The sequence below is a fragment of the Triturus cristatus genome, chromosome 12, assembly GCF_964204655.1.
Source record: "Triturus cristatus chromosome 12, aTriCri1.1, whole genome shotgun sequence".
NCBI classification, from domain to species: Eukaryota; Metazoa; Chordata; class Amphibia; order Caudata; family Salamandridae; genus Triturus; species Triturus cristatus.
In genome coordinates, this window is record NC_140595.1 from 51,125,548 (window position 1) to 51,152,143 (window position 26,596).

Sequence of the window (26,596 nt, forward strand, 5' to 3'; positions counted from 1 at the left end):
CTAAGATTAATCATTACAGAAGTGGTCAAGTAATATTCGTAATTTAAAAGTGTAAAGAGCATAGGCCAGCAAAAGCTGGAAAACGCAGGCTTCATTCTTAAATTGAGACATGAAAAACATTTAATCCAAAAATTGGTTCTATGTGCAAATTGAGCAAGATAAACACAAAATGTGTCCTTGAGTAGAGACATAGTATATACTGCTTCAAAAATTAGATTCAATGTGCAGTAAAGGGCCAGTAACTCTTCATATTGTAAGAACGTAAAGTCTATTTTGCTCTCTAAGCTCTCCCGCAGGCTTCATTCTTAAATTGGAACATGATAAATTCTACTTATAAAAGTTAGTTCTAAGTGCAAACTGAGCGAGAGGTGTCAGGGGACAAACATGAAAGTGGAGTCAGCAGCTCGCTGGAGTGGTGTCAGTGAGGAAGCGGTGAAGGTTGGGTTTCTGGATGTGGTTGGTCAGGAACGAAGCAAGCACATATGAGGTAATGGGCGACTTGAAAAGTCGATGAAATAGAATGCTGTGGTATACAGAGTAGAAACCACAGCTTATCACGAGTAGGGTGAGCAGAGAACCCCTTATTTGTGTCATCCAACGGGCGGTCCCAGCTTTAGCCCTTTCCCCGCGTGGAAGCTCAACTACTTTGAGTGTAATATGTGGAAGGAGTTAAGATAGTTTAAAAATTGTGGCACACTCACATACTACAGGATTATGGACATAAGAGGGGTTGTCTGTGAAGTATTCAGTGTAAGCAATGGCGGACTTGGGAAATTTACTTTACATAGGTTGACTATCAACTAATCTAGGCTGTCTGGCACTGCCACTTTCGTAGCGCTTACCGATGAAGTTGGCTGTAAGCAGGTAGGCTTTGCTAATGTCAAATGGGTGTAGTGGGGCATTCATATATCAATTCTAAGCAATCTATAGATGCATGCCCTACAGCTGACTTTGGAAGGTTCCTTCAGAGGTGAGCACAGTCGTTTTCATTGGTGTCGAGGAGGTTTACTATCGCGGAACAATGTCCTAGTGGTATCATGACAGCGAAGGAAGGAAGTTTCCTTCAAAGAAGAACAAGGGTTTTTTGGCATCCGAAGGGGTGTGGAGCTCAGGAGGGCGGCAGGATACGGATGTTTACTTCATATGTGAGTTGCATACCAATATCGGTAATAGTGATTGACGCAAGGATGGTTCCTTTGAGGGTGGATGGATTAGGAACGTTTCTTTCAGAGCCGAAAAGTGTGGCGATGGTCATTACAGTTGTGAGCAGAATTGATGTGGGTCCTTCAGAGATGCCTGTGGTCGGATTAATGTTTCAGCGATAAGTTATTATTGTTCTTTCTGTGGTGAAAAAGAAAGGGAAGATTTGTTAAAAAGTGAGTAGGCTGGGGTGGATCTCTTCAAAAGCGAGCGAGGGATGGTTCCGTCAAAGGGGAGGAAGTTTGGGATTTTCCTTCGGAAGTAATTAGGATTAAGGAAACTGTGTTGGGAGTGTTCCTACAGTTCTTCGTAGAGTTGGGTCAGTTCGTGCAGAGATGACCACAGCCAGGATGGTTCCTTTAGAGACACGTAGGTTAGATTTACACCGTCTTCGGGGAGCTGTGGGGCCAGTTCCTTCAGAGATGAGTTGATAGTGGAAGTTCTTTACCTCTGATAGGTTTGATGGTTCCTTCAGGGAAAAGTGGGGTTGGGATTGGTTCTTCAGAGGTCAGTAGGTCAAAAACAGTTCTGTCAGAGATGAGTAGGTGATGGATGGACACGCCATAAAAAAGAGGGTTGGACTGACACCATCGGAGGTGATTGTGTTGGGTCGACTCCTTAAGATGTGAGGAGGGCTGGTCGGTGCCCTCAAATGTGAGTAGGGTCTGGCTGGTTCATTCAGCGCAGAGCCCCTAAAAGCTAGGGGCATCAGGGACGGGTAGCTCGACAGGTGCTCAGAGCCAGAAATGAACAAATTCAGCAAATGAGAGGAGGGACTGTCTTCACTTTTTTCAAATAATGAGACTTTTTATGGTCATTTTTTGCTTTATTTGTACTTCTGAAAGTATAGTGTCCTGTGTGTATGTGTCTATGCTTCTTTGGTTGTATTTACCCCTGTGTGTGGAGTGTGGTTGCAAATATATATATATATATATATATATACACACACACACACACATATATATGTGTGTGTGTGTGAGATAGAGCACATGTATGTAATGTTAGTGTTTGTGTTTTATGATGGTTTGCCATCCTTTTAAGATTTTTAAAGAATCAATAAAAGTATTTTTGACTTGACTTGACACATGTATGTAAGTGTGTGTGTGTGTCAGAGAGAGAGAGAAAGAGAGCTGGGGCGAGAGAAAGAAAGGAGTAGTGTCTACCGCCCTGCGCACGCGTGTCCAGGTACAGGGCACTGACTGCCAACGCATGCATGTTCTTGCCCAGGTACAGATCGCTGTGTGTCTCTGACACTATAAGTGATTCTGCTCATCGGTGCTCACCTTTGGCTAAATAGAACAATATTTGCATCTATATGTATGTAGTATATAAAACTGCATCTGTGGCTGCTTGTTGCTCGTAAATAAGGAAGAACGTTTAAAATGTGCATGCCCGCTTGATCAGAATGATCCTATGAGGTCTGGTAGAGCTGGGGCAGGGACAGCTACATGTCAGGGGGTAATTGACAAGCTCCAGGCCCACAATCTTTTGGAAGCATTACATAGCCAGGTAACATTCTGCTATACTCGTAGGCCAGCCTTCCTCTGCTTGCCTCAGTTATTACGAAAACGAATCTGGAATTCGTAGTTTCGAGCTCAGTTCAGGAAAGTCACATTGGCTCTTTTCCTGATGATAACCAGGGCCACTGGAATTATGCGGCAAGGAAGGACCACGTTATCTGGCAGGCTTGACTAAATTATACGCCAAGAAAAAGCAAATTATGTGCAGCGTGGCACATTTTGTGATAGTATTACCTCATTAGTTTGCCATTTTTACACGTTAGCACTATCTGGACAAATGTTTGTCCCCATGAGTACCAGTTTCACATCCAAATGCCGCCATAAGCAACAGAAAGGTGACCAGACAAAACTTTGTGAAGGGCCTTTAACTGCGCCGTAACATGCTTTGCAGTGTTTTTAGTAACTTGTTTTGAGCCTGAAACAATTTATTTTTGTTAAAATCTGCACATTATGCAGCAGATGATGGACTGTGTGGGAAGTGAGGCAATTCCCTAATTATGTGGAAAACACAGCGGCCTCAAAATCGCACAATCCCAGTGCGCCGGACTATAAAGTGCGAGCACCTGTAGTTGAAAGCGCCGCTGCGCACACTGGGCTAGCTCAACAACGAGCGTCCCCCTTGCGATGCTCTGGGGGTCAGAACCCTCCCTAGCTGAACTTCCCACAAAGGTCAGCGCCCCACATGACCCCACACACCTCTGGAAGGATACTCTAACCCTGTGATCTTGTCAATGTCCGGCCGACACGAGGCATCTTGCACAAACTAGCAACAACCGCCCCCGCGTCACCTCACCCCGCCGCCCCCGAAGCCGCGTCGTCCCACCTGTCCCGCCCCGCCCTCCCCGGTGAAGCTGACACAGCGCCTCTAAGCGTTAGCAGCTTTGAGCCCTAACAGGATTATTGGGGTTTAAATCTGTCATCTGATAGAACTAAGCCCCTGAAACTCTGCATTGGGCCTTCTTAACCAATTTGGCTTCAATTAGGGTAATTGGGAAACTGGCAAAGGCGTATTGCATTAATATTTTAAAGTGATGAACTGATTACGGCCCGCGGACTAGGCCGGAAATCAATTTGCCGGCCGCGCCTGGGAGGCAGTTCTAGGGCGATCTGTGTCAGGCCGCCGCTCGTCAACACCTCCGGGAGGCGAAGGTGGCGCGGGCGGGGCCCCCGCTCCCGCCCAGGTGCGTGCGGGGGCGGCGCGTGGGGGCGTCGCCGCGGCCGCACGCGCTGCGCGCGGGGGATTGTGGGAGTATCACCTGCTGAGGCATCGGTGTCCACAAACGGTGCAGCCTCGCGTCTCCTCCTGGAACAGCACACAAGGCTTCCGATAACTCAACCATCTTCAACATAATATCTCTTAAATCTGGGGGTGAACGCTCTTTTAAGAACTTTCTGGGATTTCGGGAAACAGAGTTGTGGGGGAGATAAAGGGATTGCTTTATTCATGACTGCTCTGCAGAGGGTCCTAGTTTGTTCAAGGAGAGAAGTTGGCGTTAAAGGTTCCACTCTCCCCTGCTCTCTCACCCCATAAGCTAATACTCGAGAGTATTTTGTGTAACTACCCTACTCATGGACGGGGGCTTTACACAAGGAAAGAATGGGAGAGGTGTGGCGTTACGGCCAGAGCTGTCAACTTTGGGAATGGGGAACTACGCTGGAGTCTTGGCGTCAGCTCAACACCCTGTGATTTTGGGCAAATCTGTTAATATTCTCATGCCGGAAAAATATGAGTCTGACCTTGTGTAATGTAACTGGTGCTCATATAAAGAGCTCCAATGCCCTTGAGCTGAGCTCGGGCTTAAAAAAACCCCCAAAAATAAATAAAACGGACACTTGTTTCTCAAAGTAGTGCAGCACAGAACGGTGACCTGAGGCACTTTTCCTAAAGGTCACATCGCGCCAATCCAGTTGACCTCACGTTCATCGACGCTCTTTGCCTTTCCTTTCTGACCTTTGCGGGCATCCACCACAACTCTGAGCTACTTTACAAAATAATTCACCAAGCACAACGCCTGCCTCACTTTTAGACTCTGAAATTAATTAAGACTTTAACAAGACAGACATTTCTTACAAAAATGCCAAAGACAGCAGAAAAGACAAGAATGAATGAAAACAGTTTCAGTTTTATGAAGCGCGAGAATACCGCAAGGCGTCCTGATGGAGCGGGGCACACTAAGTGATGGGGCGCCCTGCAGAGTGTGATGCGGGGTTCCTGAGTCTCCCATATCTCACAGATATTCATTGACCTTGACCTGACCTGAATGGGGGGGGGGGGGTCACCTGAAGGTTTGCCTTCTGTCCGCCTCCCCCCCCCCCCCCCTAGGGGCTGCAGGTATCAGACGTACACCTCTGACATCAGGGACCCTTCAGTCTCCAATAGGAACAGAGGGCTGACTTCGATTCACCATTACCACCTCCATGGGGTCCCATTTGCTTCTGAGGGGGCTCTGGGAAGAGCAAGGGATTGCAACGATCGAAAGTAACCCGGCTCCCAAGTAACCAAGGCTCAAGGAAACCGGTTACATTTCCTTCCTGCTGATTCCCAGGAGTACTAGTGAAGAACAAGGTAGCAGCTAAAGGTAGCAGCTAAAGGCAGCAGCTAATACGACAAAGCCTAATTGACGTCCATGAGCAGCAACATCCATATACAGGACTGGCACAAAAGTGTCACAACATTTGCACGAGGAGAGTTTGCATGACACTGAAGGGAAACATGGAAGCCAATTCATTGATGTATTTCTGGTTGCAAAAGTGTGTTTACTGCCAAAAGTCACCATCATCCTAAAGATTTTGGGGGCAAGTAAAAATTTGGCTCCCCTGTTTGGAACAACTTTGACTTTATTACCCATTTTCTGCTAATTCAAGTCACATAATGGCAAACAATATTGAATTCTACGTTAAATGTTAAAACAGAGAAACAGACAGAAGTGAAAGAGAGTGAATCTTTTTTTAGGGACTCTTTGTAAGGCGGCAACCATGGTCAATTGCCCACTTTAGCCCTGCCTTGGAACATCTCTGCCTAAAATACCTCAGTTTATCCTTCTAGAAATTCATGAAGGGATTCCTGGCAGGCGTAAATGGATTCATTATCAGTTCAGTGAAATCCTCAGTTGCAAATCCCTCTCAAGGGTGGGAAGTTGGTGCTATAGGGCAAGGTTCGCCTGGGACATTTCGGAATTCAAACAAACATATATGTTTGCAGGCATTCCCAACGCCGATCTGACCCCTTCCCCAGTGGTGATGGGAACAACTGCGAGTGGGGGTGCTGCCATGAATTCTATATCACTGAAGTTAAAGGGACTGCGAAAAATCCAAGTGTCACCCAAATAACAAGTGAGCCCCGTGCATTCAGCAGGAGAGTGGGGAAGGTATAGAATGTAGCTAGTCGTGCAATTTGGAGCTCACTGTTGCAAATATATTACTACGGGTATGGTGTAGTAGCCAGAGTCATTGACAGATAGCTCATTTTCCATTGAAATGACCACTACATTTGCACAGACGTACAGTTTTGCTGATAAAACTATATAGTGCACAAACGATAATGTGTCAAAATTGGGTTTCAACAAATATTTATCATTTGCGTTTCACCAGGTAAAATGTCTTGATTTGTTTCGATCCTATTAAAATCCTTGTTTCCATCGTACAAAATAATGTGCTTTATTCGTGATTTTCTAGCGGAGCATATATTTTGAAATATTTGTGTACTTCATTTACAGACGTTTACATTTTGTTGTGTGTTGAAAAAAAAATGACATTACAACCTATCTTTTCACTCTTCCTGTACTCCAACAAGATCGTCACATAGTTCAGGTAACAAAACCCTCTCAATTTGCAGTCAGAGAAAGAAAAGTAAACACCACTCTCCATGATAAACGAATTAGCAACAATTTGTCAGAATACATAGCCTGACATATGACCTCGATCTCTGAATGCACAGGAAATGAGACAAGATAAAAACAAACACATCTTTATTGTTCATTCACATTCCGAAGCTCAGCATGGTTATTTTGGGGGTACTGCAGCCCCCCTACTTCGTGTCTATGCCCTACCCGCTCTGGAAGTGGTTGGAAATTCTCCAACTAAGGACTAGAGTAACCCACCCCTCTTCCAAAATGGTATGAGGCACAGATCACCCCAAGATTTGGCAGGATTTGTAAGGGAAGAGATTTCTCCAAGGGGGGAAAATGTTTCCCTGGGGAGGAAGCAAATAAAAATGTGCATTTGCTCGGAGGCTTCATCCCTCCTGTGTGAAATTCTACCACTATGTCAACATTTGCAGAGAAGGGATTGGGCCTTGCAGGAGATCACATGATATCTCCAGTGGTATACCTAAAAACTGACTGGTACATCTTTCGAGGTGTACCTGTAACGCATTAGTGAGCAACAAAACGTAGTAAATCTACACTCGAACGTAGGGGTCTGCTGATCTAAACGTATTCCTTTTTTGGTATATAGAGCCATCATATTTATTTATAGAGTAGTGTGCTGTGCATTTGCAAGGCACTTCAGCACATTGTCAGGGGTAACACCACTACCTCTATCAATATCAACCATTCGTCAGGCCTTCACCGGCAGTACCGCAGAATTCAAGATCTCCCTTTTAGTCGACAGCACCTAGCGCTAAACCACACTTGCTTTATAATAGCTCATACACTCGTTTCAAAGGGTTGTCTCACCTACAAAGCTTAGAGAAGTGGACCAGTAGAGAAACTGACAGAGGCCGTCACAGCCCTATGGCTCGCTCAGAATGCTAACAGGACTGTAGTGGAACTTGTGAGTGACTCTTCCCAGCCCCCCCAGCATTTCAGAACTACCTGCAGGTTGCATATTTTCCAACCTCGGAGTATCACACTGTTGCCTTTACCACACATACACTCCTGCCAATCAAATGTATATATTTCTCACACACCCAACTCCGTCTTGACGACACACACATGGCATCGTTGACTGTAGGCTGTCTGACACCCCTACTGGCAGGGTAGCCCTCCTGTCCTCCTCCTGTCTTGACCATTCTAATTCACTGTCCGAAGTCTAAACCTGTAGAATCGGTAACAAACGTGGACATTTTTATTGGTTGCAAGTCGTCAGGAGTATGTTGTGGGCTGGTGGTGGTATTATAAAGAAAGAGGTGCAAAACCTCCATTTGCATTCGGTCATTGTATGTCAATCAATCAGGGAGTTGTAAGCGCGTTACTCACTCACCCGTGAGGGTCTCAAGGCGCGCTGTCTAGTGCAGATGTGCCCCCCTATTGAAATAAAAGCATTGGCAAAGCCAATAGATTTGAAGTATGGAAGGTTTGCATTAGGTGTTCCTATTAAAAAATGTAAACTATTGGCTTTGCCATTGCTTGTTTGTTTACTGGGGAGCGAGCACAGGTAAACTATGAGAAGGAAAATGGATTCTAAAGAAAAAAAGGTTGCTTTATATTTTATAGCACCTGTTTTTAGATGCATTTTCAGCTCTCGCCCTCGAATGCTGACAGGCCACAAACCGATCCATTTCTGATGCAAAATAGACCCTCTGTCAATCCAATGGAGATGGAGGGACACAACCAAACAGCCAATAGAAAATGGAGGAACTAAAATACTCCAGTGGGCTGAACCAAGTTGTGATTGACAATGTCTCAAGCCAATGGCTGAAGGAGCAGGAGATAGAAAAGCCAAAGGCTGAAAGAGACTGAACCAAAGCCCCTCAGGTAAGCATGAAATATGGTTGTCATGAAGGGTGCAATGGCCATACACGTGAAACCTGAACACTGCTGTTGTCTTTCATCGCACTCTCTCACTCTCTGGCTCTTTGTCCCCCCATTTCCCAGTCGGCTATTCATCAACCGTTCGCCCACTTTGGAGCCATATCTGTTTGTAATATAGGTTTTAATATTTACATCAAGAATGTGCTTCTTTCGATCAAAGGGCACTTTCTGTGCACAGGCAGAATTAAAAAACAAAGTTAAATCCTTTCAATGAGTTTGTAAAACACTTATGTTTCATTTACACTAAATTGTATAATTCACCATTTTACCTCATCTAATTATGTATCCTATTACATTCAATAATCTTATAAGACTGTGATGAATGTTTCATTGAGCTAGAGGAGAAACACAAGAATAACAGTAAGACTGTGCAAGATTGCGGTTATTCAGACTTATTAATATGTATACTAATAAAAGCATATTGTGCATCTAGCAATGACGTTGCGTAATCCTGCTTTAGCAGGAACCTTGTGGTTACCGCCCAGAGCTGCACATTTTCCTGCACTATTTAATTTATTCTATTCAGTTTATTAAACATTGCCCCACTTCCCGAGAAACGTTATACAAAAATTTACATTACAACTCATTCAAAAGTGTAGAAAAAGGTAACAAATATTCAAACTTTAGGGTGAAACTAAAAAGAAAATTGCGTTATTTACTATGTCTTAAGGAGGTATTGAACCACCTATTTTAAGAAGGAAAAAAAACCTACTGTTGAATCCATAACAATTTTTTTCCCTAAGTATTTTTATTATTTTTCACAAAACAAGTACATTTGCATTTTCGTTAAGGGTTTCCAGATAAACGTAGTTGGTATTACAGAAATTACATGATACTGTTTTGTACACATCCAGCTAAAGGGGCCATCCGGTGAATGAATCCTAGGACGCCAATTGCTGGTGATTATTTTCAATGCAAGACTGGGCAAAGAAAACTCTTTTGCCCGTCACTGGATGGTTTCATTAATAATTTTGCATTTGTTCAAGTGCTGGACTGACCATTAATAGGTGTAGTCTAATTATATTAATGGATGCAAATTTTGTAATGCTTAAAGGTCATTCAGAAATTATTTTGTAGGTCAACATTTTTGTAACATCAATTATGAGGCAGAGGATTGGTTACTTCTTGTTGGAGCTCTTTCTTAATCTATGCATCTTTCATATGATCTGTGCATTGGACGTGTCCAATTTATAAAAAAGTCAAAGCCCCACTTGTCAAGATTCAAATCATTTGATGCAGTGATGGACAAAGCTTCAGGTATGGTAAAATAATTTGATTTTAAGTGCTAGAAAGGTATGTCAAACTTCTAAAAGTCACACTTGATTTTTTTTGGTTTGGTATAATAAATTCAAATATACGGACTTGCTACTTTAATCTGGTTTAGTAGGTTCCTTACGTTCCATTTTCAGCACATTGGACATTCCATGTCTTAGCTTGTACCTATTTCAATCAGATTGCAGCTTGTTGCTGTTATTAAACAGGTCACAAAAGGAAAAGTGTGCAATATCTTTTTTTCTCAATAAAAGTATATGACATCTCGGTTGTTCACACCTTTGGCAGTCGGAGTGGGAGAGTAGGCCCGCCTTATATTTAGGGCTACCGGTTTTATGGTATTTTTTTTTGTCCATTTCCGTCTGTATTTATCCACATTTATTTTTGGGCCATTTGATCTGTATTTATCCACATTTATTTTTGGGCCATTTGATCTGTATTTATCCACATTTATTTTGTGTTTTGGGTACAAATGAAGTTGTAAAACTGTACATTTCCATATCTATTTACCTGATAGACGCGCACTCATACTTTGATGTCTGTCGTGTTTTAGCTATTTAAGATGCCAAATATTACACAACAATACATCCACTGGTAAATACTAGCATTATACCATAAATGTATGTTGACATATGCCATTATTTAAAGAAATTGCCTCCCGTTTTTAAATTTCCTATGCTGTCCGTCTGCTGTGCTGCTAGCCTTAATTCATGAAAGACAGCACGGAGAGTCACTTGAAAGAAGCACAATTTTCTGTATTTATCCACTTTTAAAAATAAATGCAGGCAGAAAACAAATTGTTTTCTGTCTGTATTTATCTGTATGAATCCGTAAAAACGGAAAATATATATTGCTTTAAGATGGGTAAGCAATGTCAGCTCTGAAAAGATTTTAAGGAATAAAAATTCACTCTAACCCCCGTAATTTTACACTAAAAAAGAATCTAGCAATTTAATGAGGAGCATTTGAGGATTGTAACCCGGTCAACTCAATACAATATCAGTTTCACTGAGTTTAGAAGCATCGCGTCACAAACTCATCGAGATTAGCCCAATACGGGAGAAAGTCGACGAGACACTCGTTCACTGAAACAGTCTCCAGGACAAGAATTAATTTGCTAAAAAACCTTATGTTTGGATGGTTATAAACAACTACGGCGGTTTAAAACCACAGGTTCATTTGAGTGCCACATTTTCCTACTACATTTAGAGCGAATTAATGAAACTAAGAATAGGAGCCCTCCCAACAAAAGATATAATTCAGCAATGGAAGTGCACTTGATCAGCGATAGGCCTGGGTGGAACTTGCAGAGTTTTACTCAGCGGAAATCTGTGGAGTTACAAAAAAACTCCACGAGATTCCAGGGAATTCTACGAACAGGTGGAAATAAGCACGTCACGCTGCTGGCCCTGTGATTTCACACCTGGAGCTCATTCCGCATGAAAAATCAGCGTGAATGGTACCATGTGGCGTGCCAGAGGGCGCAGGTTCTCGAGCTGATTTTGCTGCTGCTCAAATATGTTTTCTACTCGAGCGATAGCTTCTGGAGTGTGAATGGCTGCGACTCGCACTGGAGAAATCTCACTGAGTAAACGCCTAGCAACCAAAAATTGGGCTAGGGGACGCCAAATCTCGGTAATTAACTTACTGTTCTTGAGCCGCGCACAAGAAAAAAACTTCGCCGGTCATGCAACGGTTGGAGAAATTTGTCCGGAACACCTCATTCTAAGCCTAACGCAGAGGGGCCAAAATTCCACCAATTCCTCTGGCGGAGCAGAAAAAATTGCCCATCCCTAGTCAACACAATCCTATTAGTTATACGGCCACAAAGAGAAAACATTATTTCACATATTGTGTGTTTGTCCAAATTTGTTGGATGCATGTAGGTATCTCCTACCTAAGCCCTTTGACACTCTATACATTAGATCATATAAGCAAGCAGCGATTCATTTTCTAAGTGTGGACCACCAGCAACTCTCATGTAATTTTGTAAACTTCATGGATCATGTCGAAACCAGAATGACATGAACCCGAGTTGTTACATTTTACGTATTCTCCGCAAGTTTGGGCATTGATAGAGTTGATGTACATTGGCACCCTTTACACTTACATCACAATATTTACGACCACAACCATTTTAAAAATGGTATGAATCATGTCAATAATTCTATGCATCTCAATCTTGTCACATCTGCTTTCTTAACTGTTTGCCTAGGCTAGGAATGTTGTATTAGACCCCCTCATATTGCTGTGGATTGAACCTGTTGTGTTATGAATGTTTTTGTAGATATCATATTTTTATGAAGACAATTGGATACACTTGTGATGCTTTCTATTAACTATATGCATCATCATCCTCATCATTAAGTCTTTATTTCGATTAAAATAATCATAAAAGACAGCACAAACAGTATTGGGTTAAAATACTTAAGATAAGAACACAGAGCCGTAAATAGCAATCATAAAAAATATCGCTAAAAACATTAATTAGTACTAGAGTTTGTATCATATAAAAAGGCTCAAGAGTACAAAAACCCCAATAAAACCATAGAAATACATCGATAAAATGTGTGAGACAAAATAATTCAACACCATTGTAAGTTCATTAACAGGGCCCCACTAAAATAACTTTACGTAAGAGTAGTTATAACTAGACTTGAGTTTCTCTTAGTTTTTTGGAACGGATAAGCCAAGCCCATTTCAAAAATTTCGCCATAGCAATAACTATTGGTTCGTTATATGCAATAACATTCATAAAACAATCCATTGAGGCAGCTGATAAAAAAAGTCAAACAAATTTGGCCATAACAATAGTAATAGAATTTTATACCACGACTACAATAGTGTTGTTCATGTTGAAATCAGATTCTAAAGGAATTTATTTTTGTACCGCTTGGAAAGAAACACAAAACAGGAATTAAACAAGAAAAACACTGAACAAATAAAAGGACAAAATTAGGGTAAAAAACATTGTTGACAAGCTGGTCGAATGACATGATGAAAAGGTTGCCAGGAAGCTGGAAGGGACTCTTCCACCAACAATAGAAAACCTAGTGAGTCGCTGAAAACAAAGTTATATCCATGTCTCAATAAATACCCAAGTACACGAGTCAATATTCACTATAACGGCATAGACCATTGCCGTCTATTTCAATGGTGGTCATGCCAGCTTCAATATGAGCAAATTCCTTAGGCAGCTAAAAAACTCTACTTTTCAATATAATCAGAGGAATGGGGCCAGGCAAAAACGATGACATTCACATATTTTGTTATCAAAAATTGTAGATCATAAAATCAAGACCAATTACTGATGTCCCCAATATTTGTGTCCTATGCTATGTGTAAACTAACATCATATTACTTTGTCTATATATGATACAATCCATACATAATCAGATTACAGACAACATTTTGTACATATAAAACACTTTCACAATATTCATCAATACAGTGTGTGAACCATTTCTAGGTATGAAACGTATCTAATTCTTGGTGGATACATATCTCAATGGTGGTCATGTTAGATTTAAGCAGGGACACCAACATTATGCCATAGGGATGACCAAATTATTTGGCATGGTTGACTAAATTATGCGGCATACTGTGGCATATTTTGTGATAGTATTACTTCATCAATTTGACCCCACATAGGCAAAAGTTTCACTTCAGAAATACCAGTTAAACACCCAAATACAGCAATAAGCAACAGAGAGGGAACCAGTCAACTTCTGCAAAGGGCCTTTCACTGTGCAGCAACACGTGTTGCTGCTTTTTAAATAACTTTTGATCAGTTTGAGCTAGAAATAATTTTTGGTGTAAACCTGAAAATTATGCAGCAGATGAAGTATTATGTGGCAAATGTAGGTAATCCATAATTATGCAGAAAACACCATGGCCTCAAAATCACATCATTCCGGTATCCCTGGCTTTAAGGAGTAAAACCACGCACTCTAACAACTTTGGTTGTGGTTGGTGACCTGCTCCTCAGATCATGTGCTAAAGGATCTGTTACACTGTGGGACATGTGAGTGGATCATGGCTCATCAGAGCAAGTCTGCATGCCTGTAAGACCCAGTCTGAAAACTCTGGGGTTATGTAGGTATTGGCGGGGCGTACCCCTTTCCAGCAGGGCAGCAGAAGAACCTAGCAAGTTTGAAAGTTTGCTCCCCATCTCTGCTGTTTTAGGCCTGAGCGCCTGTGAGCGCCTCTCAAGACACTAACCCCCACATGGATCAAAGGAAAAACCGGTCGCAAACGGGCAGATTCTCAGAATCTGCCCCTTTGCAACCAGTATTTTTGCATTTGGGATGCATCATCCCAAATGCAAAAATCGCTACTTAAGGAATAGCAAAATTGCGATTACTTTAATTGCGATTGGATTTAAAGTTTAAAAAATTGCGATTTCGCAATTAAGAATCATAAATTACTGTCAATTGAAAGGTGATGGTAATCTGCGATTTCTTTGAAAAATGCACCAAAGTGCTTTTTTTTCAAAGTCCCATGACACACACACACACATGCCCTTGGGGCATGTGTGTACGTAACATGGGTGCACATTACAATTTCAGGGGTGCAACAGCGTGTCCTTTTGGCACCCTTGCACCGTTGAAATTGCATACGCAATTTGCGAGTACCCATAGGAATGAATGGGAAGCCATTCCTTAATTGCGACTCGCAATTTGCGAGTCACAATTAAGGAATGTGTAGGATTTTTTTTTTTGGGTGATTCCTACATGCATAGGCTTTTGCAATTCCTTAATTGCAATTCCTTAATAATCGCAATTAGGGAATTGCAAAAGCCAACATTGATGCATGTGGGGGTAAGATACTCACTTGCAATTAATGACACGGAGGTCACATTCCAACACAGGGGTTATAGTTCACAGCAATAACACAAGTATATATCAGAAGTCAGTTACATGGGGGTATAAAGCACTGATATGCTTGTCAAAGACATCTGGATAGTGCTTTGAAGCCCACTGTTTTAAACATCGATTTTGCCCCTTCACCTTCACTGTATTCCTTATTGGGTTTGAAGGTGTGTAGAGAAAACTCGTTAAAGAGCTGTTAATGGTTTTATGATTTTCACTCTGAGTTTAATTAACTAATTCTAAGAGTTTGTTTCATTATACTGTGAATTAGGCAATGACATTAGTGAATTAATGATATTCAAAGGCCAGGGTGATATAGATTTTTATATCTGTAATTTGACTGTGTGATTGATGAAGTTGATTTGATTGTATTTGACATTCTTTGTTCTGCTGTCCTTACACTGTACTTTGTTTAACTTAACTTCAATGCGAACTTTCATGCACTTTATGGTTCCTTTGTGTTTTTTTTTTTCCTGTGGTTGTTTCCTGTTCTAGTTGGATGTAAAGCGCTCTGATATCCCCTGGGATCTTGTTCGCGCTATATAAAACTTTATAAATAAATACATTTTAAATGCAGTACAATACAATTGTGTTTCTTAAAAAAGTATAGCTGTTGTACCTTCATAATGGAGACACCTTCTCTTACCTTATATTAACTGCACTAAGACGGAAAGTGGTCGCGAATTCCAGTGCATACCTGCCATTTCCGGAGGATCTGCTTCCCCTGATCACAAGAGAAAAAAAGAAAACAGGTGGTCATTAAGTTAGTAGTAATCCAAGGTCCATTTTAAAACAAACATTGGCAAAGCGAATAGGTCTCGTCTATGCAAGAGTTATTGGCTTTGGCAAGGTGTTTTAGCCAATTTTACACCAGCGTGGCTGTTCTTCAGCACTGCTAGAAGGTAGTGGTGTAGAAGAGAGTGGCATAGAGTGTCAGAGTAGCATGGCGAAGAGTGGACTAGGGTGTCGTAGAGAGGAGTGGCATAGTGTTGTGTACTGGAGTGTCACAGAGCGAAGTGGCATAGTGTACAGTGGACTGATAGAGTGCACTGGCATAGACAGTGGCAGAATATAGTGGCGTAGTGTGCAGTGGTGTAGAGTGCAGTGTGGAGTGGCATAGAGTGCAGTGGCGTAGAGTAGAGTAGAGTATAGTGCCACAGAGTGCAGAGGCATAGAGTGAAGTGCTACTGAGTGCAGTGGTGAAGAGTGAAGTGATGGAGAATAGAGTGGCGTAGAGTGCAGTGGCCAGGAGTGCAGTGGCATAGAACAAAGTAGTGCAGAGTAGAGTGGCCTAGAGTGCAATGTTGCAAAGTAGAGTGTCACAGAGTGCAGTGGTGAAAAGTGGCATATAGTGCATTAGCATAGAGTTATTTGTATAGAGTAGAGTGGCATAGAGTGAATTGGTGTTGAGTACAGTGGTGCTGAGTAGAGTGCAGTGGCATACAGTGCAGTGGCAAGCAGTGCAATGGTGTAGAGTAGAGTGGAGTACAGTGCAGTGGTGTCGAGTAGAGTAGTCAGAGTAGAGTGCAGTGGCGTAGAGTGGGGTACAGTGGAGTGGCAGAGTAGAGTTGGCTGGTGTAGAGTGCATAGGCATAGAGTGTTGCAGTATACAGTAGTGTAGAGTGCAATGCTGCAGAGTGCAGCGAAACAGAGTTCAGCGGCATACAATGCAGCATCGTAGAATGCAGTGGCATAGATTAGAGGGTTTCATAGTAGAGTGCAGTGGTGCAGAGTGGAGTTGCATAAAGTGCCATGGCGTAGAATACAGTGGAGTAGAATAGAGTAGACTGGAGTAGAGTGCAGTGGTGTAGAGTGTCGCAGAGTGAAGTATAGTGGCATGGAGTAGCGTAGAGTGGAGTGCTGCAGAGTACAGTAGCATAGAGTGCAGTAGTGCGGAGGTGCGGAGTAGAATTCAGTGGTGGAGAGTGCAGTGTTGCAGGGTATAGTGGTAGAGAGTGCAGTGATGTAGAGTGGTATAGAGTGCAGTGGCTTAGAGTGCAGTGGTGTAGAGTGGAGTGTTGCAGAGTGGAGTAGACTGGAGTAGCATAGAGTGGAGTTGTGCAGAGTAGAGTGGAATGGAGTGGCCTAGACTGGGGTGGTGTAGAGTGCCGCAGCGAACTGTGCAGTGGCGTAGAGTGCATTGGCATAGAGTAGAGTGGTGCAGAGTAGAGAGACGCAGAGTGAAAAGGCATGGAGTGCAGTGGAGTGGAGTAGAGTGCAGTGTTGTAGTGTAAAGTTGAGTGGTGCAGAGTAGAGTGCAGTGGCGTAGAATGGTGCAGAGTAGTGTGGAGTGGAGTATGCATGGTGTGGTAGCACACTGCCATTACAGACAACACATTTTCGAATGAAATAACCATTACATTTGCACAAACATACTGTTTTACTAATAAAGCTATGCAGCGCACAAACAATAATGTGTGAAAATGGCATAACCTAGTGTATTGATTAGTGTTGGTCATATTAAATTATTTATTTCCAACACACTTCAGAATTAACAAAAAATGCGCTTTGTGTATGTGAAATACTTGCACAGTTCATGTTATTGTGTAATAGAAAGAACCCTCCCTACCCTCAATATCTAGCAAGATTGCCACAAATCCTCTCAGTTTGAAGTCAAAGAAAGAAAAATAAACACCAAGCTCCCTTGGAAGACAGAGACCGACATTTGACCTCGGTCTTTGAAGGCGCAGCAAATATGAAAAGATAAGAACAAGATTTACGGGCCTGTTTACAGAAGGGAAGAAGGAGGCATGTCCAGCATATTGTCAAAACAAGTATCGGCAAAGTCAATGGGTCTAGTGTTGGCTGCCACCTTACTGCCTATTCAATTGCTTTCTATGAAAGTGTTTTCGTAACTCTTTATTAGAAAAGCATGAGAAAAAATGGCTGGCTTATGGAATCACATGTACTCATGCACAGGCAGCCATCTTTGAATGGTTTTCTAAGAAGGTTTTTCAAATACATTCAAAGATGTCAGCGTATATGTGCGCATTGTTTGTGCACACATACAGGCAGACATGCATTTGACAGGGCGGCCAGCTTTGAAGGGGTTAGAATACCCCTCTTAAAATAGTGGCCACATGCAGTGATCGTGTGGGATGTGACTGACTGTGGGACGTGGCGAGAGCCCTGTAGCAGTGCCAGGGGAGTGGTGGCCAATCAAAAAGTTTAAAAACAGTTAAAAAGAAACAGACATACACAATGACCTACTTTCTCTGTGGTAATGACATTGTGCTTAGGCAGAATACCATCACTCAATGAGAAAGGAACTAATGGCTGAAGTGAATTGACCTATTGCGTTACTCTATAAGATATGGTGGGCGGATTCAAAACGTAAATGCTAGTAAGGGGTACCATGTTTAACAATATATTCTATCTGCTGGGGAAATTCAAATGTTCTTTTCTAAAACCAGACCAAAACCTACCACCATCAAGGAAAGGGGAGGAGACTTGACAAATCCACTCTAATGTCCTTTTCTAGAGTAGGCCATAAGGTGTAAAAAAAAAACACATACGATTTTGTTTTTGTATATTTACCAAATCGCTTGTATTTAGAGAAAAATTGGATTATCTGACCGAACAATGCAGTAAAAACACACATCATACAGAAAACAAAACAAGGTATAATAACCTGGTAATACCTGCTGTGAATTTTAAACCTGTGACCATTAGACCGGCAAAAAAATATGTTAATTTTACCCTAACAAATGTGGAAAATGCCCAATATTCTTTATTATGTCTACATTCAAGTTTATTTTTCAATTGCTGGAAGTTACCAGAAGAACAAGTTACTTTCCTTTGAAGTTTTTCGTCAGCAGTACCCCTGCGCATCAGAAGGTGGCGTCAATCGACTCCGCGTTCGTCGTCGTGGTCACCGGGCTACATAGACTCCGCCCTCGCTCACTGACATGAGTTCAGTACACGACTTTCCACGCCAGAAGCACAGAGCCATGCAAGACACGGACCACTGGTGCACAAAACTAGGCCCTGAAAGGAAGTCCTTAACCCTAGAAGTCAGTCGCAGTCGATGGGTGGGGCGGTAAGGAATCTATAACTAACCTATGTTTCTTACAGATATATCATTACCGAAGGTAAGTAACTTGTGACAGAAACAGTTAGTTATAGATTCCTTACCTTACAATAGAAACCCCAGCAATACCAACCCCGGAGGTAGGTCTGCGAACTAAGTTTACACCAGAAAGTCCTGGAGAACAGAACAGTCAAAGTAGCAATCTCTCCGGACTGGACTGTCCAGGCAGTAGTGTTTGGTGAAAGTGTGCAACGATGCCCATGTAGCTGCCTGACAGATGTCATTGAGGGGGACTCCCAAAGAAGTAGTAGCTGCTGTCGCCCTGGTGGAATGGGCACGCAGCCCCACTGGAGGCTCCTTCTTTGCCAAAGAATAGCAGGCTTTGATGCACAGAACGACCCACCTGGAGATTGTCCGTTTGTGCACAGCCCGACCTTTCTTAGAAACCATGTAACCAGCAAAGAGTTGGTCGTCCACCCGGAATTGTTTGGTGCGAGCCAAGTAGAAGGAAAGCGCACTTTTGGATTCGGACGGTGGAGCCTCTCTTACTCTTTCAAAGGATACAGAGGCGGAAAGAAGGTGGGCAAAGTGATGGTTTGGCCAATGTGGAAAGAAGTAACCACCTTGGGAAGATAGGAAGGTCTAGTTCTAAGGACGGCCTTGTCCGGATGGACAGCCAGTAAGAGAGGCTTGGAAGAAAGAGCTTGTAGCTCACTCACCCTGCGTGCAGAGGTGATGGCCACCAGAAAGGCAGTTTTCAAAGTTAGAAGCCTGAGAGGACAGTTATGTAGCGGCTCAAAGGGAGAGCACATAAGATATATAAGAACCAAGTTCAAGTCCCACTGAGGCATTACAAAGGGAACAGGAGGAAAAAGATGAGTAATGCCCTTAAGGAATCTATTTACAACAGGGTACTTGGGAAGAGAAGGCTGTTGAGGAAGCCTAAGGAAGGCTGAAATGGCCGAGAGGTAGCCCTTTAGAGTGCCCAGAGCAGAGCCCTGCTGGGCCAAAGAGAGGAGGAACAAGAGAACCTCAGAAAGAGGGGCAGAAAGGGGGTCCACAGCCTTTGTTGTGCACCATGCCACAAATTTGTTCCATCTGCAGGCGTATACCGTCTTAGTGGAGGGATGCCTGGCTGCCAAGATAACATCACAGATTTCGGGAGGAAGATCGAAAGCTGTCAACTGTTGCCACTCAATCTCCACGCAAGGAGATGGAGTTTGAACAGGTTCTGGTGGAGGACCGTCCCCTGCTGCTGCAACAGAAGATCCTCCAGAAGAGGCAGTCGGATCGGGGGATCGATGGCCATGTTGAGCAGCTAGGGATACCAGACTCTTCGAGCCCAGTCCAAAGCCACAAGAATGACTTGGGCCCGGTTGCGCTTGATCTTCTTCAGCACTCTGGGCAGAAGTGGTATAGGCGGAAAGACGTACAGCAGACCGCAACTCCACTTGCGACAAAAAGCGGCGCATAGCGAGTGCCGACTTGTAAATTCCAACATTCAGAATTGCTGACATTGCGCGTTCTCTTTGGTGGCGTATAGATCTAACCAAGGCTCTCCCCACTGTTGAAAGAGACCTTGCACCACCTCCGAGGGAAGATGCCATTCATGATCCATCATGCACCTGCGGCTGAGTTTGTCGCCCTGGCGTTCAGAGAACCTGCCAGGTGTTGAACCACCAGGGATAAGCCCTGTTGTTCCAGCCATGTTCAGAGACGGAGGGCCTCTTGATATAGGGTCCACAACCCCTCCCCGCCCTGTTTGTTGCAGTACCACATGGCGGTGGTGTTGTCCGTGAACACCTGCACTACTCTTCCCCGGACAGTTGGAAGGAATGCTTTGAGTGCAAGACGAATCGCCCGAAGCACCAGAACGTTGATATGGAGCCCGGACTCCGACGGAGACTAGAAGCCTCTGATCTCCGCCTCTCCCATGTGGCCGCCCCATCCCAGGAGGGATGCATCGGTCACCACTGTGAACTCTGGTTGAGGAAGGGAGAGGGGTCTGCCGTCGACCCAATCCTGGTTCATGACCCACCACTGCAGTTGTCATGCAGTGCCCTCCGAGATCTGGACGCAATCGGACAGGTTCCCCTGATGCTGTGCCCCCTGGAACTTCAGGTCCCACAGCAGAGCTCGCATATGCCATCTGGCATGATCCACCAGCAGGATGCAGGAGGCCATTAGGCCCAGTAGCCGGAGGGTCATCCTGACCGAAACCCGGCATAGAGGCTGAAAGATGAGAATCATAGCCCAAATATCTCGGACTCGCTGTGCGGGAGGATGGACCCGAAACTGCGTTGTGTCCAGAACCGCTCCGATGAAAAGGAGCTTCTGAGAGGGAGACAGGTGTGACTTCGGCACAATGATGAAGAACTCCAGCGAATGCAGGAGGTCAGCTGTAGTTTGGAGGTGGGAGATGACTGCCCGGGGCGAGCCCGCCTTTAACGACCAGTCGTCGAGATAGGGAAGACTGGAACCCCTGATCTGCGCAGAGGAGCTGCGACCACCGCCATCACTTTCCTGAACACCCGAGGGGTGCTGGTAAGGCCAAAGGGGAGCACGGTAAACTGAAAATGCTTGTGGCCTACTGTGAACCGTAGGTAATGCCGGTGGGCCGGCAGGATGGGGATGTGAAAATAAGCGTCCTGCAAGTCCAACGCTACCATCCAGTCTCCAGGGTTGAGGGCAGACAGGACCTGAGCCAGGGTCTACATTTTGAACTTCTCCTTCCAGAAGAAGCAGTTGACGTTCCTGAGTTCCAAGATGGGACGCAGGCCCTGGTCTTTCTTGGGCACCAGAAAGTAGTGGGAATAGCAACCACGACCTACTTCTGGGGCAGGAACTCGTTTGATGGCACCCTTGGCCAAGAGAGCTGTAACTTCCTTTTGGAGAAGGGCCAGATGATCCCCCGACATACGATGGTACCTAGGTGGCATGGCTGGGGGGATAGTCTAGAAAGGGAGGGAGTAGCCCCTTTGGACTATCTGCAAAACCCACCTGTCTGACGTGATGGTATGCCAGTGGGGGAGATGATGGCGAATCCTGCCACCCACTTGCGTATGATGGACGGACTAGGAGGGTTTGGAGGCTGCTGCAGAAGGGGCGGTGGTGGACTGGCCAGCCCGCTGGCCCCCAGAACCACAGAGGTGGTTGCCACGTCCCCGGCTGTGCTGGGGCTGAACAGCTTGCGCCGGCATGTAGCCCTGGAAGGAACGTGGTGGGGCACCCCTTCCGTAGCCACGAAAGGCTGTAGCCCGAGAGTCCTTGAAGCGCTCTAGCGCACGGTCTGCTTTGTCGCCGAACAGGTGACGGCCATCAAAGAGCATGTCCATCAGGGTGTTCTGGACATCCCCAGAAAAGCCAGTCGACCTCAGTCTGGTGTAGCGTCGAAGGGCTACAAACGTTGAAAACGTCCTACCCAGCGAGTTGGCGGTGTCCAGTCCACAGTCGATGTAAACTTCGCTGCATCTGTTCCCTCGGCTAGTGCACGTAAGAGCACGGTCCGGCCATCTCCAGACACTGAGGCAACACTTGTGCCACCGTATTCCACACATAGTGGGAATAATGGCCCAACAGAGATGTGGTGTTTACTGACCACAGTCCCAAGCTGGAGGAAGAAAACATCTTCTTCCCAAGTTGGTCCAGCCTTTTGGATTCCCTATCAGGTGGAGCGTTAGGGAATGCGCCTTTGGATGTGGAGGCTTGGACCACCAAGCTCTCAGGGGTGGGGTGTTGGGGGAGAGGAAAGTGGGGTCACCCGGGGCCGGAAGGTGGTGTATGGCAATCATCCTATCCACAGAAGCCCCTGTGTTGGGCCTGGACCAGGTGCCCAAAAGGATGTCTGTCAGGGCTTCATTGAGCGGCAGCAGGGGCTCCGAAGAGCTCTCTGCCGGATGAAGCACCTCTGTCAGGAGGTTAGTCCTGACCGTCACCGTAGGTAGCTCGAGGTGGAGAGCCTCGGTCGCCTCTACGCAACACCACTGCGTATGGCGCTCCCTCCTCCGTAGCCACGGTAGGAGGAGACAACATGCCTAGGTCTGCAGAGGTATCCAGACCACTGGCATCCCCCAGTTCCTCTCTCCAGTCTGGATCCTAATCCAACTGGTCGGTTAAAGGGTCTCCAGACCCCTCCCAGTCTTCCTCACCCTCCTCTGGCTGCCAATCTGGCTGAAAAGGGCCAGGGTGGAACACAGGCACAAAAGTACCCATCGGCGTCGGATCGGACATCGGTCGATGACAGACCGGCTCCGTGTCCACATTGAGGCGGAAGCTGGGGTCCAGCCGCCGCCGGCTGCGGACGTGGTGACGGTGGAGGTATTACGAGGTCGACCGGTTCCGATCCAGATCCAGGCTTGGATCCAAGGGGTCCTGCGGTGCCGAGGCTGAAGCTGCCTGCGTCGAAGGCCTGGGTCCCCAGCCGAGTCCGCGGGGGCCGAAGGCGCGACGGTGGAGTCGGGTGCCCAAAGATGGCATGAATCGCTTCGTAGAATTGACAAAGCTGGGCAGAGATTGCTCCAGGTCCCGGGAAAGGAGGGAAAGCTGGAGTCGACCCTGTAGGCTCCGCACGCGGAGCCGCGGGAGGGGCACCACCCGCACCCTCCGTCGCGTCGTCTGTCGATGCTTCTTCGACTTCTTCTTATGCTTCAACTTACCTGACCCCGAGTGCGAAGACTTGGAAGAGGAGTGATGATGGCTCCGCGATCGGTCTCTCGACCTCCCACGCGACCGGGACCTCGAGCGATGGGGAGCAGACTGCCAGGCCCGAGTAGCTTTTGGGACCGCTCCCACAAAGACTTCAAGGCCATGGTTCGGCAGTCAGAGCACGACTTGGGGTCATGGTCGCGCTCCAGGCAGTAGAGGCACACACGGTGCGAATCCGTCACCGACACCAGTCGGTAACAGGAACCACATGCCTTGAAGCCGGGCATTCCTCGTGCACCAGGAGTCAAAAAACGAAGTTGACAAAAGTAGAGAAAAAAAGTCAGTGAAAAAGCGACTGGAGGTACCGCTCTCTACGGATCTGTGCTTGCTGGTGCGGAAAAAGAAATAACTGATGTCAGCGTGCAAGGGCGGCGTCTATGTAGCTACCGCGACGCCATCCCTGTGACCATGACGCCGAACGTGGAGTCGACCGATGCCACCTTTCGACACGCAGGGGTACTGCTGACGAAAAACTTCCCAGATTCAGTCTGACGCCTTGGGATAATTCTAAGGTAAGGACTCTATAACTAACAGTTTTTTTCAGATTTGTGGAATACCGCAAATTACCAGACATATGCTAAACGAGGGCCTATGGGCCACATGCATTGCTAAATTTAGATTTTTAAGGAATCGCAATTCCTAATGCATGTAGGAATCGCAAAAAAAATGAAATTCCTACACATTCCTTAATTGCGACTCGCATTCATTCCTAATAGGTACTCGCAAATTGTGCATGCAATTTGAAGGGTGCAAGGGGGCCAAAAGGCCACCCTGATGCATCCCCCAAAAAATGTAGGTATGCACTTGTGGTGCACATGGTGCACATGCCCTAAATGCATTTTTCAAAGGAATTGCAAATTGCCATACTTGAACTTGATGGTAATTTGCGATTCTAAATTGCGAAAACGTAATTTGCAATTGCATAATGCATTGCATTTAGGGGATCGCAATATGCAATTCCCTAACTACATTTGCAATTAAGGGAATCGCAAAAAATTGCGATTTCCTTAATTGCGAATTGCAAAAAAGGTACATGCATCTCAAAAGGCCATTTTGCGATCGCAAACGGACAAATTTTGCGATTCGCACTATTTGCGATAGCAAAATGGTTTGATGGATGTGCCCCTAAATGTATTAAATATTACTTTAAAGACATTCGCATATCATTCTTATAAAGTCTTTCTTAGCATTTAATCTAAGCTTTGTGATTAATCTGGGTCTTGTTAAATTTATATAGTGTTATAGGTAATGCTTAATTTGAAGCAGTGGTTGTAGGTGGGGCCAACCAGCAGTTATTGTTCCTCAGCAGACTTTAACCAAGAGCAAAAGAGGGGGAAAAAAACACACACACAACGAGGAAAGAAGACGAAAGAGAAAAAACGGAAAAACTGTGGCAAAGAATTTTAAAAAAAGATCCAAAAGAACGTGAAATATGAGAAACAGGGGCAGGGAGTGTCTGGAACTGGGTGAAAGAGGAATGAGGGAGAATCAAGACTATGAGTCCTTGGTATGTTACGCCCCAATATTCTATAGCAAAAAGAACTATTGATGGGCAGAATGCAGAACAATGTCATACATTCACCCCAGTACAGAGATCTGGGCCTAAATCCATCGTTTTTTTGCTCACCACGCCATCCCAGTTTGGACCCAGCCATATGCAAATCAGTCTTGACCCTGCGCCCAATGGGAACAGTCCAGCCCGAACTGCCAAGCCAGGTCCTCCCTAGACTGGAAACAAGCATCCTAGGACCGGTTTCGGGGTTTCACCCCTCTTCAGCCAGGATAGCTTGATTCCAGTAGCATGGAGAGCACAGGACCTACGTCTGAGCATACCCGCCCCACTCAGGGTGACAAATGCAAAAAGAACTATTGATGGACTGGGGTGGCATGGTGAGCAAAAGAATGATGGATTTAACACAGATCTCTTGACTGGGGGGTGAATGATTTGATTTGTTCTGCATTCCGTCCATCAATTGTGTGTCTTTTGCCAATATTCTATAGGGCTGGTCGCAGAATTTGGATCAAACTTTTTTTTTTATTAATCACTGGTTTTAAAGTTTTTTTGGGGTAGGATCCCCCGCTTTGTTGGACTATAGTCAAGGGTTTCATCCTGTCAAGACACCTTTGATGTAGTAAACCACACATGACCCTGAATCCCGTTCTCCCAGTGTAGGGAGAGAGGCACTCCCTGTAATGCTGGCAGGCTGTTTCAGAGGTACATGACTTACTCCAGTAGTAAACGTCGGATAGTTAAAGACTTATTCACAGATGGAAGTAAAGCTAGGGCTGAAGTCTCAGTGAATTAATGCATTCACTGCAGGGATATGGGTTTGTTCTAATGCCCACGGGCTCGAATCTGGACCTCAAAGGTACCATTGGTTTGGCTAAAATAAAATAATTCATGCCCAAAAAAACCCACAGGTGTGCTTTCAAAACGGTTGTGTTCACAGCAGGCTTCTCCATGAGCTGGGCACAGCAGGCACAGTTCCTGCCCCTTTGCTACCCACCAGGTCCATGTCAGTGCAGCTTCTCCTCACGGGTGCTTGATGCAGCAGGGCAGTCCTTCTTTGGTCCTCTTTTCCAGTCCAGCAATATCGGAAAACAGGGCAGCCATGGTGCCTTTTTATGGCCAGAAAATGCACATAGGGCAGGTCGTGGTCACTAACCAATGGCTTACCAGGTTCCCTCATGCCCAATGACAACGTCCTGTGGAATGTGGCATCTGCGTATCCCAGAGTGCTCTATTCCGCCCACTCTCAAGAGGGTAGAACCCCTCTCTTTGTATGGGAGATTGGAACCCCACCCTGGAGGTTTGGCTACCACTGGGCCACATAGCCACAGAAAAACTGGTTTGGCAAGGGGCTTACCCTCGCGGTCCCTGCTGCTAGCCTGTCCACCCTGACAATAGAGCAGCCCCTCCCAAGTGTGATCACCATTTGCCCTTCAAAGACTGCTTCTCCTTTGAAGCTCGCCTTTTGGGCTAACAGAACGTGTGGCTACCAGTCTGGGAGTGTTAACACCTCTTTCAATCGCAGGGCCCTATTGTATGCTTTCCCGGGAGTCGTTCTTATGTCTTCCCAGGAGGGCATAGGACTACTGTCTGTGAGAACAGTCCTTGTGTCCATCTGTAAACTTACGCTGGAAAACGTTGGCAACCAAAGTGGCACCTTCTAAAGTTGTACTTTGCCCGCCAGTAACATTACATTCGATTTGACCATGAAGTCAATTTTAACGCACTAATTCTTC

At 45.1% G+C, this 26,596-nt stretch overlaps 1 long non-coding RNA gene across 1 annotated transcript in view; it reads right to left on the reverse strand.

Annotated features, from left to right (window-relative positions):
- LOC146772425 (uncharacterized) overlaps window positions 1–26,596 on the reverse strand; it is a 442,975-nt gene that overhangs the window by 381,732 nt on the left and 34,647 nt on the right. The window contains exon 2 of the long non-coding RNA XR_014972350.1: window positions 15,263–15,340. This is a non-coding gene — a long non-coding RNA (uncharacterized LOC146772425). The remainder of the gene's footprint in view (window positions 1–15,262; window positions 15,341–26,596) is intronic.